Genomic DNA, 14,685 nt, shown 5'->3' on the forward strand with positions numbered 1-14,685 from the left:
CAAAAACTAAAGACACAAAAGCTTGAGACATTTTGGAAGAAAAATTAATGACATAAACAGGAATTTAGTCAGTCAGACCTCAATAGTCCTGTTAAAATTCCATGTAGAACTGAAAAATTGTGTAAATGTTTTTCTTTTGACTCCATGAAAACCTATCAAAGTATGCAGGTTTAGAGCAGCGCTGATGCCAGATCCCTGACATGCAATAAAGCACATTAAGTGTGCTTGGATTTCCCATCAGCTGACAACTTAGGTCAGAATTCTTCTCAGGGGACATTCTTCTTCTCCAGAAAGAATGGGTGCAAGTCTCTGGGGAATTTCGTTGTCTTTGAAAGTTTTTCTCTCAGTGCTAAAACAGAGTCTGCACTGTGCCACAGAACTTGCACTCAAATTCTGCCAGTATGTCTTAGGAGCATTTTTTTAAATAGCCCAGAGCTATTTTTCTGAGCCATGTCTACAGTTTGTCAGAAAATCACACACATTTTCAAAAGACATTTTAATTTCCTTTAGGTAAAAAATGAAGAATGAGGAAAAGAAGTATTTGGCCATACCTTAAGTCCCTGACAGAGCTCCTGGTGAGGAGAAAAGGAGCATGCCATGACTGCAGTGACATACAGCAGCCTCAGAAGAGCAAGCAGCCACGTGACACCTCCCATGAAATCTCATTGTGACATGCCTCCTATGTGAAATATTTCAAATTTCAGTTGATTTATATGAAGGGCAGGAAGAGGACTCTCTTACCCTTAGAAAATGGTGCCATCCTTCTGCAGAGAGTACCACTTAGCCAAAAATCCAGACTTCAGCTGAAAATATTTTTAATCCACTTTATTCATTACTTAATTGCTGGCTCTCAAACAAAGTGTACTGAGAAAGACAGCTCTGGGACTGACAGAATTTCAATCAATCACCATCTGCAGAGGCACAAAGAACAAAGACACTCTAGTGTAAGTGACCAGAGTGGTCCTGAAAAGTGTTACTTTGGGATGCCCAAGTTATGATTTTTTTAACCTTTTGGGGCTGGCCTAAGTTTGCATCTGGAAGGAGGGCACTTTAAGGCCGCTAAAGGAGACTAGCTGCCCACTCCCATTTAAATGGATGACAAATTAAGATCCAAATCTTGTGGTAATTCAGAGAGAAAGAAAAAAAAAATCTATCCTCTGCTATGTGAGGAACAATTGCACTAAGAGAACAGTAACGGTGTAACTGAAAGCACAAATGGGTGCATTCGGGTTAACAAGAGCAAAGTGGCAGGATCTTGCTTTTGATAAGGTTCTTCTCCATCTCTCCTATGGACACCTTGATATTAGTGAGGGAGGCATGGAGGCCATCAGCAAAGTTGACTGACTTTCTTCTTTAAGTAGCAATGCTTTATTTTTGTTAAATGACTGTCTGACAGCTACAGAGATCTGTACACTTCATTTACTGCATGGTTTTGTGAACCTTATGAGTTCAGACGTTTCTAGGACAGGCTGAGCCATCAATACCTCTTGTGCCTCTGGCCAAAAAGTGTAAGGAGAAAGCCCTGACGACATTATGGTCAGAAACCATCTTTCCTGTTGTGCTCTGAAAGAGCATTTGGAAGGAAGAAAGGAGAATAACAGCAACCTCATAATGACTATTGTGACTGAGTGACGGAGGAAGTGAAAAAATTAATTAAAAATATCATCTGCTTTAGTTATGCAAGTATTGCCACTGACTACTAACTATGAGCAAGGCAATGTCTGAAGGGGACAGGCTTCAAGTTTTGTGCATAGGCTTGGGATTAGACAGGAGTGTTTGGTGATCAGTTGCCATGCCACAGTCTTTGTGATCTGGTCTCAGGTTTAGGCAGAGCTGAGATATTCCCATCTGGGCTTCAGGCAGAAGTGGATAATCTGCTTAGTGGGGATGAAATCCATCAAACTCTAGCTAGCCAGAAATGAGCTGTCCATTTCAAGGCTTTCTCTGTTGTCAGGGGAAGAAGATCTGGTGCTGCAGAGCTTGACTTAGAACTGGGACATCTCGGAGGCTGTTCTGCAGGAACTAGCTAATTGGCTTCTGGGTAGTTTAGGTTAGGCCAGACAGATGCCACCCCTTTTTCCTCCCCTTGTTTCATCTAGCACAACAGGATAACAATGCTTTGCCTCTTAGATCTACTCTAGACTTTGCAGACCTCCAGAGGCGGTGCAGCGGGTCCTGTGTTAGCCTTCCGGGCTACATGTCTTAATACAGTTGGGCAGCAGAGTGCTGTAACTAGCTATTGTGTTTTGCTTTCTGGCAGAGCACCCAGTAGCACATTATCTTAACTCAGCCTGCATTGCCTGCATAAGGAGGAATGTAAATATGCAGTGACAATCGAAGCTGAAGCATGTGTTGAGCTGCAATGTGCAGAGTGGGCCAGGCAGATTTCAACTGTCATTCATACATATTACAAAAGATGCAGCAGTTTTGAATGAAAAGTGGTGAAGAAGGTAAATAGAAATTGGCAGGACACCCCTTGGCTTCAGGGGTGAAAATTCAGCTGTGAAGTTCCAGGGCCACAAGTAAAACATTAAGGGAAGACAGGATGAAGAGGAAGAAGTGACACAAAGTGGCACCTGTGATCCACTGGGCCTCAGAGCAAGTTGATGCCATGTCAAACGTCAGCACCAAGACAGGCAAGAGTGTGTCAGTGCTTGTCTAACATATTCACATTGTCAATGAGCTGCAGCTTGACAAGGAAGAGCAAAGGGTGAAATTCCCTGAGCAGACCCATGAGGAGTGAGCAGCAATGACAGCTAACATCTGCTGGAACTAAAGTGTTGCTGGCTCAGCCAACAGGACCCCCTAGTTTAGAGATGGGTAGAAGCCTTGCAATTTGGACAAGGCCAAAGTTTTGAAAGAAAGCAAAAATGGAATGGAGAGACACAATTTTTGCAAATTTGCTTCATTGTCCTTGGCCACCTCTATGGCCAGCAAAGTTTTTCAAGTACACTAAATTCTGTTTTACAAAGTGATTTCTCTTGAAAATAAAATGGTTAATTTTGGGAGGGGAAAGTAATTAGCATTTACAGCCAGTCTGATAAACATCTCTAGATTTTACTGCTTTGGTTGCTTGTACCCACAGAACACTTTGTTACTTGTCACATAAAAAGCTATCAAAAAGATTACTGGGGTCTATGTTCTTTCTTTCGTTTCTATAGTTTGTTTCATCCTTCCACCTTTAACCAAAAAATTCCAATTACTCTGAAGAATTTCTTATCAGTATGGCTGAAGTTTGCAAAATACAAGCCAAAGAAGAGGATATGGTTTGGAAAGTAAGACATTCTAGTGCTGCTCCTTTGCATCCCCTTTTGCCCCAAAAAATCATTCTTTCTCACCCATTTGGTCAGATAGAAACTGTGAGGAGTAATGTGGAAATCTGGGACCAGCAAAATACGCCTGATGACAAAAAATGAAAAGTGATAATATAGGATGTCATCACTCCAAGGAGACCTGTTTGCAGACAGCAATGTCTGATTGACAAGAAACAGAGTTGACTCCCCTGATGAGGGGAATACCTACATATGTGTTTGTTTGTGGGCATGCATATACATTTTTACTAATCATGTTGACAGATTGCGAAGGCCCTAAAAGTGCAAGGCGTACTGGAAACTGATGCACTGTGCTAATCTAAACCCTCTGATGATCCTGCCCTGGCCAGAGTAGGCTGCATCACAGCGTGTGATGGTACAGAAGCATATGCCCATAAAATCCCAAATGAGTGTGCAACACTCATGTCTGTTGAGCTGCTAAAGCTGCTCTGCACTTTGAAGGAAAGCAGTTGTGCTCCAGTTTGAGCACAACTCCAGTGCTCCAGTTCATTTTCAGAAAGTGGTAAAACTGAGAAGTCTAATTGTGAAAAAGAATTCACAAGGTCTATTGAGGAAGCACCTGCAAACCCCTGAAGCTAGATGACCTTGCCTTCAGTTTTAATATATTGTTTGAACTTCAAAAATTGCCAGTTTTAGCATGTATTATTTTAAGAGTTCCGTTCCTTGAAAATGAGTGCTCAGTTAACTTGAGCACAGCCACTCCACCACTGTGCAAATGGGAAAACCTTGTCTGAATTTTCCCATGTATTATCTACCCACAGATACAACCTACACCTTCTCTTTGGACTGAAACCTGTGGGCAAGCATAGCAACAATCTTTCAAGCAACACAACATGCCCATCTTGCTTGAGCCTGTGATCCACTATGCACACACACTTTTCAGGACCGGTTTCTCTGATTCCGTATCAGGCTAAGCATGAATACAAGTCTGAGGTGCAAATCCCAAGCTTTGCTTTCCACATGAGTGCACTCTGTGTTTTGGCAGACTCCTCCTGCCATTACAAAAAGCCCCTAAGAGAACACTGTATAAAATGGTGTAGCAGCGGGCAAAGAGGCTGTTGCCCTGGGACTGGTCATTGCTCTTTCTGAAGAAGAGAGGGCTTCCTGGGGAAGCTGTATGAAATGCTGGCAATGATATCCCGCATTATAAATTGGAATGGCAATGAAATGGGAAGGTTAACACAAACTGTAACCATTTATTTATGGCTTGTGTAAAACTGTGACCACAGGTAAGTATGTCGAGATACAAGGTCTGTTAGGAGTCTAAGCCAGGTAGTGCGGCAGAGGGGATAGGCCTGCGAATTGTATGCAAATACCTAAAGAGACTGTTGGGGAGCCCAGTGGAGAGGCACAGCCATTTCACAGGCAGCTAGAGATTGTGCAGCCCTGGAGAGGTAAGGGCACGGGCTTCTTCCTGCTTTGCAAAGCAATGGGCCTGCAGACCTGCCTAACAGCTGAAGGTGTTGACATCTCTTCTCTTCTTTCCTGCTGTTGCCCTACCAGATGATGCCCAAACACTTAAAGAGTGCAAAAAGGCTTTTACCAGCCTTCCACAGTGCACTGTCAAGCCCACGCTAAGACAGCACTGGTGTTTGTCATACCCAGCTTCGGAGAGGTGAAAGTTAGTGCTACTACTTGATAGGGAGAACCGTGTAAACCCACAACACAAAAACATTGCAAGTCCTGCACTGCTGAGATGTCTCTGAAACACAGCACCTCTTCTAATGCACTAGCATTAAGCCTTTTGCAAAACAAAGTAAAATGGATTAATAAATCATCAGGCAAAGTATTTCCAGTGGTCTTTCTGAACTTCATTCCTTCAGTTTCTAAGTATCTCTTAGTGGCCTGTTACTCTGCTCTGTTGTGCAGTTCATGACTAAAATAGAAAGGCTGCAAAGCTGCGGGGAAGATACTGATGGACAGCTCTGTAAATTGTTCCAACTGAACCATAAAACTGTCAAACAAATGATACATGTTAGTTGTGATGGCCCTGTGCCTCCCAGAAATAAAGTGAATCCCTAATGGAAGACTTCGGTAAGGAATTAAACATTAATTAGGACTTATGCAAGACGGATATAAAAGGGCTTAGAGACAAACTACAGGCTTGCCATAGGAATAGTAGAATGAAAGCCAGAGCATTTATTTTTGAACTTTGGTTTCTTGACTGATTCTGAGCAATATGACCTACAGCTGAGAAGCTCATATGGCAGAGGAAAACATCTTTATTCCTTGTTTTGAAAGGGGTAGTGGCCCAATGCCCTCAGTTTTCTTTATGAGCTTCACAAGCACAGTGCTGGGAGAGTACTTATGTTCTCAATTATTGACATGGTTACTAACTGGAAGAACTTCTAATGGGTTGCATCATGAACTCATGTGATGGCCACAGGAGGTCTAATACGGAAATAAAGGCTATACTTGGTGTCAAAGTGGCAGATAGCTTTGTAACAGAGATATAGTTTTAACTGAGTACAGTTGGGTTGACTTGTTCAGACAAAATGAGGCAATGAAAGCTTTTCAAAGGACGCAAAGATCAGTCATTCTGATTTTTCTAAAGGACTTTGTGATTTGCTATTATTTTTGCCTCTGCCTTTCCACAGCCCACACAAAACGTCAGTTACAATCCATGTCCTGTGGAACAAACAAGTGAGAATGTGTAAATCCTGTGCCTTTCCATTTTTGGGGCAGGCTTCCAAACCTGTATTAATTAATATGTTGACTGGCACCTAACCTGAACTTAAAGTTCAAACCATGAGTCATCATTGATATTAATGTAAGCAGCATCACACATTTCCAGAACTTGCTGTCAGCCAGATAACAGACAATTTAAATACTATTTCACACAAAAAAATGTCTGTTGGATTCTGTTTACCAAGCACTATGACAAATTATAAGTTAACTGACCCATTAAGAACAGATACATAAATAATAAAGATTCCCTCCCAGATCGGCTGTAAAACAGAAGCTGACACAAATCTTGTAGTTACTGGGAGCACCTGGAAACTAACCATAGATCAAGAATTTGCTGTTGCCCAGCTACAAGTGACTGGGCTCAACCACCACTTGTTTAGTACCATGAAGCGCAATTCAGTGCTGTGGAAGGTCCACTGGTTAACATTCTTTGAATGTAGCACACAGTCCTATTGCTGTTGGACCACAGAATTTGAAAGTTTCCCTTCTGGTCTTTAGCTATTTCCACTCATGCAGAAGACAGGTGCTGACAGAGAACAAAACAGATTCACCACCACTTCCTGTTCAGTCCCAGTGCACATAAGGACTCCGAGAGTTGCAGACAGTGTAGTTTCCTCCTACAACTAGACCCATAACTTCTGATGGGCACTTCTCCATGGCACTTCTGAGGCCATGCAGCTGCTTCTGCTGCTGCACTGCTACCAAAATTATCCTGTTCCCTAGCACAAGATCTCCAATGAAAGCTAACTCAACAGGGTTCTGTGTGGTCTTACACAGGCATGAATCCTTTCTCTTCCATCCTGGTAGGCATGTTTTACTCCCCATATTTAGAATTGAGCTCCTGACAGTTGTGCTCTTCTCAAGCCACATGGCCCTCTATCTGCTTTTGGGCATTCACATTTTTGCCCATCCAAAGGCAGGGGTGATGGCGAGAGAGAGAGTTGTGATTTTCCTCTTCTAACTTCAAGGTTACTCTGCATGAACATTACAAAGGTTTTGTGCGTAAGTACAGAACAAGCTTTGCTGAACACAGCAGAAAAGTAAAGTAAAAAGAATAGGTCAGAGCCCTGCTTTCAGCTGCGTCTTTGTGACACCCAGAAGAGACAGTTTTGAAAAAGACCATGTTGCCCGAAAGTCTTCCCAGGAAATTGTCATGTCTCACATGGGAGGGAACTATCTAAACATGTTCACAAGTTGCCTGAGATGTGCTAGACCATCACAAATATGAGGAAAATCCTTGCAGCTGCTTCCAGTCAAGGAGAACATAAGAAATAGGAGCTGACATTGAATGTGCTCTTCTAAGGAAGCCCTGTAAATAAAGATTGCAGCAAAAGTTAAATCTTTCACTTCTGCACAAGACTTGGAGAAGTTCACTGAACACTCCTCCAACGTTTCAGCTCTTTCTGTATGCTCTTGGCAGAGCAAACTGTGGAAATCAACTCCCTACCCCCTGCCCACCCTGTGTGCTGATGCCAGTTCTGGGAGCAATGATAGTACCAAAAACTGTCTGAGGTTTGAGGGATAAATCCTCCACATTCAACCTCTCTTCCTCGAAGCAAGAGGTGGAACGTGCTCTGACCATAGGTAAATACATTGTTCCACCAGAGGACCTAAAGGAGTTAAAAGAGAACTGACTCTGTGGGGTGCCACACAAATAAATGGTAATTTTTGCCCAGAGGAGCTGAAGCAGTCAAAGAGGAAACTGAGGAGGTAAGGTGGCTTGTGAGAAGGATGCAAGGCAGTATATCATCCTCAGCTAGCCCACATAGTGCTGCCTCTCCTATACATCACCACAGATGTAACAGATGTATAGAAGGTGAATGCTATGTAACATCAATGCCATTCTTTCTCGTACCGGTGAGACACTCCCTACATTATAACCCAAATTTTGCTATGGGCAAAAGGGAACACAGATTATATGCAGAGCTCAGAATTCATCATTAGTCTAATTAAGGTCTAACTAAAACACAGGAGATGACTATCATTAGTTTAGTCACAGTAATATCAACATCCTGAAAATAAGATTAAGACTGATGTACACTAAATCTCTAGTATCTATCCCTTTTCTCTGCCCTTATGTTTAGCCTGCCATTGTCCTTCTGAGTCCTGACACTCAAGGAGGACATAAGCTCTCCCTAAGCAGAACGTGGATATCACACTAAGTCCGTGATGTGACAATTTCTTCACCAAAGGTAGGCTAGTGGTGGTTGTAGGATGGTTGCCTGAGCCCTGCTTGGGGCTATTTTTGTACGTTTTCTTAATAAAGCCTGCTTTGTTTTCATTAGTTCCCAGCTAAACTTTGACACCTGGGCACAGGGTAGCTCTTCGCTCAGAGACTGTGGACTTAAACCCAGAACTTTACAGCCAGCAGCAAAATCTTTCGGATTTATTTCCCTCCCCAGGTAAGCACAGAGGGAGCACACGCTAGCATCATGCCCAGCACGGCGATACTCCTGAGGAAGAAGTACGTAACCCAGCACAGGAAGAAGATTGCACCTTCACAGTAGTCCTCTGTAGTAGATGTTGTCACTTTTTGCGATACAACCTTCCCCAGCCTTAGTTAAGGTAAAGAACTATGCAATGACTGTCTGTAATGGAAGATGTTTATTTGGGGCCTGAGCGCACTAACAGGCCTCAACAGTCCAACAGCCCTGGCTGGCTTCCCGGAGGGCCCCCCTTACAGCCTCTGCCCTTGGGCCAGGCGCCCCATTTCAGCTCAGCCCGGGGCCTTCAACCTCGACCCCAGCTGTCTTGTGGAAGTGCTGCTCTCAGCACCGCCTGCATCTGGCCATGCGCCTGGTCGATCTGGACCCTGACCTGCAGGCTGTCTTCCCAGCTTGGCCTCAGGGCTGCCCTGTCTCCATGAATTCGCCTGGCCCAGACTGGACGGCCTTGACTCCGGGCTGACCTCATCTGCCCCTTCAGCGCCTGCCCTGCCCCTCGATTCAGAGGGGGCAGATGGGGCTGGCGAGGCCCCTGGCAGCCCTGTTAGCCCCCTTGGCTCCCTCTGCCTCAGGGAGCAGCTGGCCCTTGATGAGCCCTGGAACATTTTGTCCTCAATGGCGTTCACTGAGCTAAGCTGAAAAAATTTAGGCAACAGTAACCCAAACACCAAATAGTCGTTATCGCAGCTAAAACAAGCTCAGACCAAGACAAGCCCTGAGACGACACGCTGTCGGGTTAATGTAAAGCCCTTGGCCTAATACTTGTACTGACAGAACTGTATGTACCAGGTTACATCTGAAGACAAAAATAGATATACAGTGCTGAACTGCAGCAAAGCAGCCCCCTTGAGTCATGTTGTATCAAGGTGTGTTAGGAGGTGACATCTGGATGATAGGGTCCTTGTCCCTGGAAAAATGAGAGAGCATTTATTGAGCAACCCTAGGCAATACATACTTGTGTGAAAGCCAGGGTAGAATGACAGGTGCCACCAGTGCAGGGAGATGTCAACTCCTGTCCTTGAATGTATCCAGCTTTGGGACGTTAAAGATATGCACATGGATGCTGTCCAGAGTTGCAAGCATCCCCATAATACTTGTTAAATTTGTTGTATCCTGAGGAGGTGATAACAAGACCTTACTGCACCTCAGATAAACTAAGTAATGAGAAGGAAAGCAGTCGTGAAGGACTGAGAAGTATTTTCATCACTCTGAGTCTGGCTATTTGCATCTACCCAGACTATGTTGTATACCAGCAGCTGACCTCTTCAGACTGCAGACCAGCACCTTAGCTATGAATTCCAGAAAGTCCACTGCAAAAGCCATAAAACACTTCTAAAACATGTCAGAATTGTATCTCTAGACCAAAAGTGGGAGTTGGAAAAAAAGTGATGGTGTGGCACCAGGAAAGAAGCAGACACTGAAAAATCTGAAAACTCCTAGGAGGAAATGGCACATCCCAACCCTACACAGGGGCGTAAAGCACCCTGTTCTCTCCTACACAACTGATCAATCCTTGCTAATCCCAAAGTGGTGACCATGCAACTCTAGGATGGTACATCCCAGGCACCTTGAAGCTTTTAGGTGCTTCTCAGGAGAGCACCACTGTACCTGCACCACATCCCACTTCTAGCTGGGGCTGATCACTGCTGCTCTAGAGAAAAGCAAAGGCAATCACCACCAGGGAGCAGATATTACATCTGTCTGAAATCTGTACAGCCTGGGGCAGAAACCTAGTGCTAGAGGTACTGTGGGTCTTGAAGCAGCATAAGGCTGTCCCAGTGACGGGAAAGGCAAGAGATAGCAGCAGGCCACATCCAGTTCAACTACTCATCCCAAGGGCTGGGGATGAATCAGTGGAGGAAGGAAACCCCAGGGCTCACAAAGCCTACCAGGTCCTGGGGGAAAGCTGCAATATAGTAATAAGCTGAGCTTTAAAATTAAGCCCTCCATAAAGAACGCAGCACTAAGATCCATGCTGCATTGCTGATCAGACTCATAATGTGAGATATATATGTCTGATCAACAGATACTTTAGTATGTTGCAGGCAATTAGGAGTACAGACGCTAGTAGGTGGTGGAGATGGGTGCATACAGCTTGCTGGAGTCCTGCAAGCAACAGGATCACTTCAGAATTAGCTTTTTACAACAGCTGCCCATGCTATGGAAGCTATGGAGATATATGAGTTGGAGCGCAATTTCCTACTGTGCCTAACAGCAGGTATTTGAGTCAAGTCTGGTCACATTCTCTCCCTGTGCTTCCTCTGCTGCAGACTACCAGGCACCAGAGCCACATGGTGCCCCGTCTCTGCAGCTTACCAGTCCACAAGAAAACAAACTGACCCAAAAAAGGAGTTGCTTCCCACCCAGTCAGCCAGCTGAATTGTTTTCCCTTCACCTGCCTTGCTATCAGACCTGAAGCACGGGAAACAGCAGGAGCAGGTGAGTAGGGAAGAGCAGGACCAGCCTTTTCATCAGGAGCCCTATTTAGACTGGATTAGATGTGACATGAAACTCGAGACCGTTCAGCTGAGTCTGTCTGCCCAAAGACCATGTGGGAATATGAAGTCATCCAAGAAACAAATGCTGTCTTAAACCCTGGAATGCCTCACCATTATTAGTGCTTAGTTATTACAAAAAATATCCAGATAGCTGTCCACCATTTCCTCCCAGGGTCAAGCGCAGAACTCATGCTCTGGATGATTTTCTAGGCTTTAGATTCCGTAAGTTATAGCAAAACACTTGTTCCTGCCACGTGGCAGGATTAGATGGCTAAGTGACAAAGCAATCCTGGCATTTCCAGGGATGCTCTTTGAGGCCAAGCTTATAATTCAATTAAGTGCTGAAGGAGCCGGAGGCATCTGAACAGAAAAGCCTCCCCCCAAATTTTGCTGTGCACTGGCTTCCTCTGTATATGCAGGCACCTCCTGATAGAGAAAGAAAATGCAGCAGGAAGAGCCACCTGCTCCCTGATATGCCTGAAGGAGCCTGGTATGTCTCTGTTCCCAAAACATCTGCAGGGACTCTGCAGGGAGAGCAGCTGGGGCCAAATGCTTTGCACAGCCTTTCTGTGAGGAGTGACTCAACTCACGAGTAACAGGCTTTACATCTCTCTTATGGCCAGCTTGAGACACTGGAGGATTTTACACCAGCCAGGTAGATGGGAAGGGTCAGCCTCAGCATATTGGAAAGGGCCAATGCACAGTGCTGCTCTCCTGCTCTCCCATTCTCCCACCATTTTCTGTGTCTGTGTGCCTCCTCTAGAATGCTTCAGGACAGGAGGAGCTCCTGGTCTGCGCAGGCAGACAGGAGTCTGCTGTAAAATCCCCAGTGTCCTTTGGCAGGGAGCGTCAGCTGTGGGAAAATTCCCTGGAAAACACTCCACAGAAAACCTCCTGCTGGGCACTTCCCCACCCTTGGATGGGCGGAAAGCCAAAAGCGGTAGGGGAGCTTCCCCTTGGCTAGGGTCTTTATTAGAGCTCTGCCTGATGGTCTCTAGAACTATGCTCGTAGCAAGCTGGGCATAGGTGTTCAGCTCTGAATCAGACTTTTACACCTGGGCAACTGCTTGCTGGAGGTCACCTGTGGTAACCCTGGAATTTGCCCTACCCCTGGGAGAGAAGGCCTGGGAGAGCTGCAGAGCAGGCCACTGGGTTTCCCCAGTGTAGCCTGGCATTTGGCCTGCAAATGCTTCCAGGAACACATTGGTCCAGTTGGGAAAAAGCAAACCATTTGGCCCCAGCTCCTTGCCCCGCAGCATCCCTGCAAGGGAGACAGTCTCTTTAGTCACTGCCCCAGTCTCTGAGAAGGACCTTCTTGGAAATGCTCTGGAGATCATAGTCTTGACAGACTCTTGGGGAAGAGTCTTTCCCTGAGCTCTGACAAACACTTCTTTAAATTGCCAGCAGACAGCTGTCTGCATCCACGATTCTTTTGTGTTTCAGGACTTTCTACAACATGCCTGGTATCACGTCTGAGAAAGGCCAAAGTTTCCTGGACAAATGAACATAGTTTTGGATTGACACCTTGACATCCAGATGCGACTTAAAAATCAGCCAAGCTGAAATGCAACAGCTCTGTTTTGGCCGTCTCTGAGGGAAAGCCAGGGTGGTTTCCAGGGCTCAAGCATTTCTGATGCCAATGGGGACAGTCTGGTAGGAAACCATGGGGTTCATGGGATTTTCCCCTTGTAAATACTTTCTTTGCTGAAATTTTCTGGTAGGTCTTTGGTTGGGGGCTGAGCTTTTGGCTCCTCTGCAAGCAGCAGCTTCCACACCCATTGCAGCTAGACGCTGGAGGTGCTGGTATCTGTGCCTGCCCCACAATGAACCTTCCACACCTAAAGGCAGTGAGGTGCAGTGTTGCTGTTAATAAGCAACAAATGACAGGATGACATTTGGTAGTCAGGTGTTCATCTCCTCCAGCCTATCCTTCTGGAGGGGAAGCCAATGAGAGGCAATGTCAGCGATGTCCTTCCCCCATCCTTTCCAGCTGGCAAAATGCCTGCATCCCTCACTGAAGCCAGGCAGCAGCACTCACCCCAAAGGCAGTTGTTGCCCCAGCTCAGAGTGCAGCTAGCAGCACAGAGCTGACTACCCTGCCTACTGGCCACCAGGTTGTTGGATCCCACTTGAGTTTGTACTTCCACTGCCTGTTTAACACCTTAGAATCACAGAATGTTTTGGGTTGGAAGGGACCCCTAGAGGTCATCTAGTCCAACCCCCGTGCAGGAGCAGGGACACCGCTAACTAGATCAGGTTGCTCAGAGCCCCGTCCAACCTGGCCTTGAATGCGTCCAGGGATGGGGCCTCCACTGCCTCTCTGGGCAACCTATTCCAGTGTTTCACCACCCTCATTGTAAAGAATTTCTTCCTTATATCTAGTCTAAACTTACCCTGGATTGGTTTAAAACCATTACCCCTTGTCCTGTCACAGCTGGCCCTACTAAAAAGATTTTCCCCTTCTTTCCTATCGGCCCTCTTCAGGTCTTCTCAGAAAAGAGAGAATTTGGAGGAAACAAGTGTCCCCTGCAGAAGCCCTGGCTGTAAAACTGGCAATTCCTGTAAAGATAAAGGCAGCTTCTTAAACATCCTGCACGGAGACCTTGCCAGAGCTTGGCTTGGGTCTTTCTTGCTGCTTTTCCAAGGCATTGGAGTACTGGCACTGAGCCACAGCATGAGGAGGAGCCCTGGGGAATTCAGGGAAATACCCCTTGCCAGAGTCAGGTCACAATGCCAGATCACCGTTCTTACCTAAGCCTCTGGGATATAACGTTGTCACCTGAATTTTGGCTGTGAGCCTTGAAAGCCCAAAACAAGGGACTGAACGCCTCAAAAGGCAAATGAAGTGGCAAACAGAGGAATAACATATCAGCAACCAGAAGACAGCCACTTTGCAATTTCTTAGAGATGGGTCCCAGCTTGCCACTCCTTTGAGACAGGGAACATCCTGGCTCAAGCAGGATTACACATGGCGTAAACTTACTTGTGCAGAGTCTTTTCCTAGCTGCGATATTCTTGAGCTGAGGAGTAAACGTCTGTCTGACTTTCCCTCTGCTAGCTCTGGCACAACTCCTTCAGGGAGAGCTGTGGTGAAAGGGGCTGAAACACCAGAGCTTTTGGGGTGGCAAATTTTGGTTGCTCTAGTAGGAGGACTAACAGCTTTGATTTCCACGGACACAGCTGTCACTTTGTTCTCTTGCCGGAGATCATCTGCAGCCCAGCTCTTTGCCGGGCAGCCCACTGCAGCTTCCCTGCGGCGGGCACACGATTTCCCCTGCTAAATCCAAAGCTACTATTGGAAATCAGACCGGAGTACCCCATCCACCCAACTAATCAGGACTGATGAAGGCAGAATGAGATGCTGCCACAGCTCTCGGGGATGCGGAAGGGAGGCCCAATCCCCCCCACAGAAACGTCGGCAAGGCTTGATGAGATTCCCGAAAGCAGTACAAGAGAGGGATCCCAAGGGTCCCATCCCCGTGGAAAAGCCAGTCCTCAGGTACGCGTCACGAGAAATAAGCATTTAGAAAGTCATGACGTGCCTTTAAAGCTCTTTGCCATACTGAGATCGATAAGCATGTCTAGACTGACAAAACCGGGCATAGTTCCTGTTCCGCTAAGACGTTCTTTCGGGGAAGGCTGTCCCCACCCCCCGCACGACCCCGCACCGCTCCTCTGCTCCCCCGGTCCGCCCGCGCGGCGCGCGGGGAGGCAGCGATGGCG

This window comes from Egretta garzetta, unplaced genomic scaffold (assembly GCF_000687185.1).
Source record: "Egretta garzetta isolate BGI_Z169 unplaced genomic scaffold, ASM68718v1 scaffold585, whole genome shotgun sequence".
Classification (NCBI taxonomy): domain Eukaryota; kingdom Metazoa; phylum Chordata; class Aves; order Pelecaniformes; family Ardeidae; genus Egretta; species Egretta garzetta.